At 40.3% G+C, this 5279-nt stretch overlaps 2 non-coding genes across 2 annotated transcripts; both read right to left on the reverse strand.

Annotated features, from left to right (window-relative positions):
* Positions 1 to 2375: 2375 nt before the first annotated feature.
* Positions 2376 to 2447, reverse strand: trnap-ugg (transfer RNA proline (anticodon UGG)). The gene has a single exon. It is a non-coding gene; the product is annotated as a tRNA-Pro (tRNA).
* Positions 2448 to 3532: 1085 nt separating this feature from the next.
* trnap-ugg (transfer RNA proline (anticodon UGG)) lies at positions 3533 to 3604 on the reverse strand. The gene has a single exon. It is a non-coding gene; the product is annotated as a tRNA-Pro (tRNA).
* Positions 3605 to 5279: the final 1675 nt, after the last annotated feature.

The following is a 5279-nucleotide window of genomic DNA, read 5'->3' on the forward strand; positions in this document are numbered from 1 at the left end:
ATAATATCAAAAGGCTTCAGCAGCACCTGGAAACCTCTGATCTGCTGTATTCTGACTCACCCTGCACTGTGTTCATGTGTTCATATTAATACATGATGTCATTATCAGCATAGAGGACTGCCTTGTTCTCACAGCTGCAGACACAAACAGTCACGTACACAACCAGACCTGAGGGTGAAGTGAACAGCTGACCATTAAATAATAGATAATCAATGAGGAGGTGTGCGTTAAACGGTTTAAAGGCAAAATGGACATCTCTGTCCTTGTCCATTCTTATGATGTGTGGGTCATCAGGTGGACAGACACATTACATTTGCTTCCTCTCTCACTGACTGACTCTCACTTACACTTTTTCCAACTTAATTGTTTATCAGTTTTAATAACATCGTCGCATAACCCCCTGTCATGCCTCTGTTTTGCTTCCCACATACAAACAACTATCTGCTAGACAATACCCCCCTTTAATTTTCTTTTTTTTGTTGTTGTTGTGTCTCAGTTAATGTCCACAATTTGTTCTGTTTTAATGCACATAGCAATAAAATAAAATACAATAAATAAATAAATAAAGGACTTAAGTACTTTCTGGTCCTAAACAGGCATCTTTCTGTGCATAGGTTCATACAGCTTTACATATATTTTTGTTTCATTTAGTGTTTTTGACATAAAACTGAAGTCTGAGCTGAGGAAAGCACTCGACACCTTTTACGGTGAATTATTTGAATGAACAAAGGAGAAAACTGTTCCTTCACTTTCACATTAAGTTACAGTTTTATTTTGAAAGATTTGAAGAAAAGAATTAGAATTTCTTGACTAAGCAAACTTGCTCATCATAATAAGTTGCAGTCTGCTGTGTGGGACTGAACAATAAAAGTCAAAAGCGTCTACTTGACTTTGTGGCAAGAATTTATGACTCTGGCGTTAGACTTACACAAAGACTGTAAATATGCAGCTCCTGTGATGACTAAAAATCCAAAATGTTAAGCCGTAACAGCGATGTATCAGCAGATTAAAAGCTTGCATACATCTCCATTATCTCTCTGTTCACATGTTATGTAATTTCCAGGAAAACATTTTGACAGTGGATGGATGGTGTGTCAGCCTGCACCAGTGAAAACAAAATCAGTCATATTTGTACCTGCATACCTTCATTGGCTTAATATCAACTTCAATTTCCAAAGATGTGGTGTTTATTTTCTTACCTTGCCATAATATCGAGCTGTGATTGTGATAATTTTGCTCTGTTTGGTGGATGTTGAACTTCTCAACTCTCTGTGTGTAACCATCCATCTTTCACTCGCCGAGCTTTCATCATCAATCCAATCAGTCTAATGAACAAAAACACAAACACGATGTCTCTAAGCAATCAATGAGCTAAATAAAAAATATTGTTATGGCTTGATTGATGTGAAACAGAATAATCAGGACAGATCAGAGAAGACAACGCAACCAACCAGCCTCAGAGGAAACTTAACCTGCAGCGTTCCTCGCTGTGTCGAGTCTTAAGTGAGCTGTCAATCAAAGAGACAGACGTGAATAAACACGGATTATAAATTTAAGCTCCTAAAGCATGTTATCTGATCGATTGTCAGTCATTTGTCCAGGCTGTCACTGCAAGTGATTAAAGTCCTGACAGCAGCATGTCAGGAAAGCTGCAATACAGCAGTGTTTTCTCTCCTGCTCTGGAGGCAGAGTCAGTCCACAAACTCTCATGAAGATACAGAATAATTCACAACACATATAAGGAAGTGTTGTGAATCTGGACTTGGCCTTAGTTCTCACAGGTGGAGACCAACCATTGTCCTCTACAGCACAGCTCTTTTCAGGAGGAAGAGGAAAAAGGTCCAGCCTCTGAATGAGTTAAATTCAGACCAACTCTTCTGGTTTAATCATCAGAACTTGACATTGTTGAGGGCTCATCCAGGATTTGGAACCAGCATCGCTCACATCCAAAGCAAGAATCATACCTCTAGACCAGCGAGCCACAGAAAAACATTTTTCTGATAATTTTTCCACCATTTTGGGTGAACTACACTTGTAGTTTCTTTGTTTTCAGTCTTTTTCCTAAGCTATGCTAAACAGCTTTGTGATGTATATGTTGTTTTAAGGTCTAGAAAACATTACCACAGTCCCTGGATTAATTATAACATGTACAAAATCTTACTTCATGTGTTCAGAAGTCTGTACACTTGTGCTTCTGTCCACAGACTGTTGCTCTCTGTGTTGTCCAAACTATTTTATGATTATCCTGGAGAGTCTCTTTGGGGGGTGGGGGGGGACATGTACTGAAATCCCCTGAAGGACTTGGGGCTTTTATAGACCATAAGGTCATCATACTGACAACTAAGGATTGAAAACACACAAAGAACACTCACTGAGGGCTCGTCCAGGATTTGAACCCGGGACTTCTCGCACCCAAAGCGAGAATCATACCCCTAGACCAACGAGCCACAGAAATATCAATTTTGTTTAAAAAAAAAACCTCTGAAAACACAGAACTGCTCTATGTTAGCACTTCCTTGCTTCCAGTCTTCATGCTAACCAAAGTTAAACAGGTCCTGAACATATACGTAATCAATTCATTTTGCATCACTCCTGAATCACCATAGAAACAGCTTGGCTGCTCATTCTTTGGTGGAACTATGCTAGTAGTTTCCCCCTGCTTCAAGTGTTTAAGCTAAGCTAGGCTAAACAGCTCTGGGACATATCACTTTAACCTGAGACCTCTCACAACCTAAGCAAGAATCTTACCTCTTGACTAATGAGCCACTACGAGTTCTTTCCTATTCAGTGTGAGTCTGATAGAAGAAGAAACAGCTTTGCAAATAAAAAGCAGTGTTTTTTTGTACATTAATTTAGTGGCTTGCATTTCTCAGGCTTTGGACAATGTGTGTGCTCATCATGTAGCTCTAAAAGACAATTATGCCATGACGAAACCTCCTTAGAGAGTCTCTCTCCGGGAGAAGTGTGGGTTTTGCAGCTTTTCTAGACTGCTTTCATTCATGTCTGGGTACTGCTAGCATATATTTAAAGCTTTAAGACACCCATGATGAGCATATGGAGGGCTCGTCCAGGATTTGACCCCGGGACCTCTCGCACCCTAAGCGAGAATCATACCCCTAGACCAACGAGCCACTCAAACATCAGTTCTGTGTAAAAAATAAAACCTCTGAAAACACAGTCAGAAATGCTCTTTGGTTGAACTATGTTAGCAATTCCCTGCTTCCAGTCTTTATGCTAACCAAAGTTAAACAGGTCCTGGACATATATGTGATCAATTTAGAGTCTAGTGATCATTGCCACAGTACTCGTCCTTATTTTAGCATGTACAAAATTATTCCTCCTAGGGTGTGCTGGTCACTTGTCTCTGAAAGGCTGTGGCCAGAAACCTGCAGAGATGAACGTTCCTCTCCATTTTCATTGGAGTCCCATGTGGTTCCTGCAGGTTTTCTAGATTGCTTTCCTTCAAGTCTGACAAATAGGCTACTGCTAGCATATGTTTAAAGCTTTGAGACACACAAGGTCATCATATGGAGGGCTCGTCCGGGATTTGAACCCGGGACCTCTCGCACCCAAAGCGAGAATCATACCCCTAGACCAACGAGCCACAGACAATGCTTGTTTTCATAATCATTTTTGCATAATTTTGGTGGAACTACACAAACAGTTTCCTCGTTTCCAATCCTCATGCTAAGCTAGGCTAAACCGCTCCGGGATGTATATGTAGGTTTAAGGTCTTGCAAGCATTGTCTTGTTCATGACTTCTTTCTAGTGTGTACACAATCAAAATCTTAGAGAGTGAATTTGATCACAGGACCTATCATACCAAAAGTAAAAATCATACATCTAGAACAATGAGACACAAGCAAAACCTCCTTGTTTCAATCAAATTTTAACCACAGACATGCTCTTTTGTATTTTCATCTATTTTGTTGGAACTTTGCTAGCAGTTTTCCTCTTTCTGCAGGGATTAGAGTTGGATTCCCAAAGTTCCATTTTACATGTGGTCGTATCTCTTGTCCAACTTTTCATCTATTTTCAAACTTTTGTTACTTGCAAATATTTCAGGCTAAACCAAATTAATCCTATAAGGGTTGTTGAAAGGAGTCAGATTGTAAAGACAGAGTCGATACCGTATCCATATTCAATAAAATGCTACCCACACTTGTGCAGAAACACACAGTGGATCTACACTGAGGACTCTGCAGGTAATAGGCTACATATGTGATGACAAGTACACCTGTTCAGGTTTCACAGTCCTGCAGACTGAAACTAAACTCAAACCTTCAGGCATTTGTGACCAATGTTTGTATTATATTTGTATAGATTTTATGTTTAAGAGACAGGCCTGTGTGTGGATGAGGATTTGATCTTTGGTTTAAGAAATCTACACAATCCCTCTCTCCTTCTTCATCACTGTGCAAGTGCCCTCGTGCAAGGTTGTTGCACAGGATATGGAGCGTTCATCTCAGTCGTCTGTGATTCAAGGGATCTGGAAAACAGTCTAGTTAGAAACAACTAAACAAAAGTATAAGTTGTCCCAGAAAAGACACACAGATGTGACAAAAAAACAAACACATCCCTCCTTCAGAGCACAGCTCTGTCTGTGCCCATCTGTCACGTTCCCCCTTTTGATGTCACTCTTTATGAGGATACCTTTCAAATAAGCCAGGATGTCACGCCAAGACTGAGAAACACACATGTGCAGAAATACGAAAATCGGTTTCACTTTGACATGAGAAGACAACAACATGTGGTCGCCTGGTTTCTCTGGGAATGAAGAGAGGAAAAAGAAAACAATCTCTGCTTCAAGATGGTAACAATTCCAATTATCTTTAAAAGTCTGCACTCCTGACTTGGAAAACAGTCATGTGGATTATTGAGCAATCAGTGTGACAGAGAAAACAATCCCTCATGAGAGCTTTTAATGCAGGATAATACAGTTTGCACAGGTTGAGGAGCTCATTAAAGGATGTTAATGTGTGTGTGTCTCCAGGTGTAATCATTTCCTCATCATGTTGCACTAAATGAGGCCTGTCTCATCACAGTCTGTCACACCAAGTAGGTTAATTGGCCTAATAGTTATTACATCATGGCTCAGGAAATGTCCGTTTACTGAAACTTCCTGCACCGAGGTTAATGATCATTTATCTGTGAGAAGCTGCTGAACACCTGCAGCCACTGCATCTTCTGCAGACAACACACAGTGATATGACTCAGGTAGAGGCATAACCAGTAACATCCACTGGGGGGGCAGCTGCCCCATTGATAGACAAAACATG

This window comes from Lutjanus erythropterus, chromosome 15 (assembly GCF_056507025.1).
Source record: "Lutjanus erythropterus isolate fLutEry1 chromosome 15, fLutEry1.hap2, whole genome shotgun sequence".
NCBI classification, from domain to species: Eukaryota; Metazoa; Chordata; class Actinopteri; order Lutjaniformes; family Lutjanidae; genus Lutjanus; species Lutjanus erythropterus.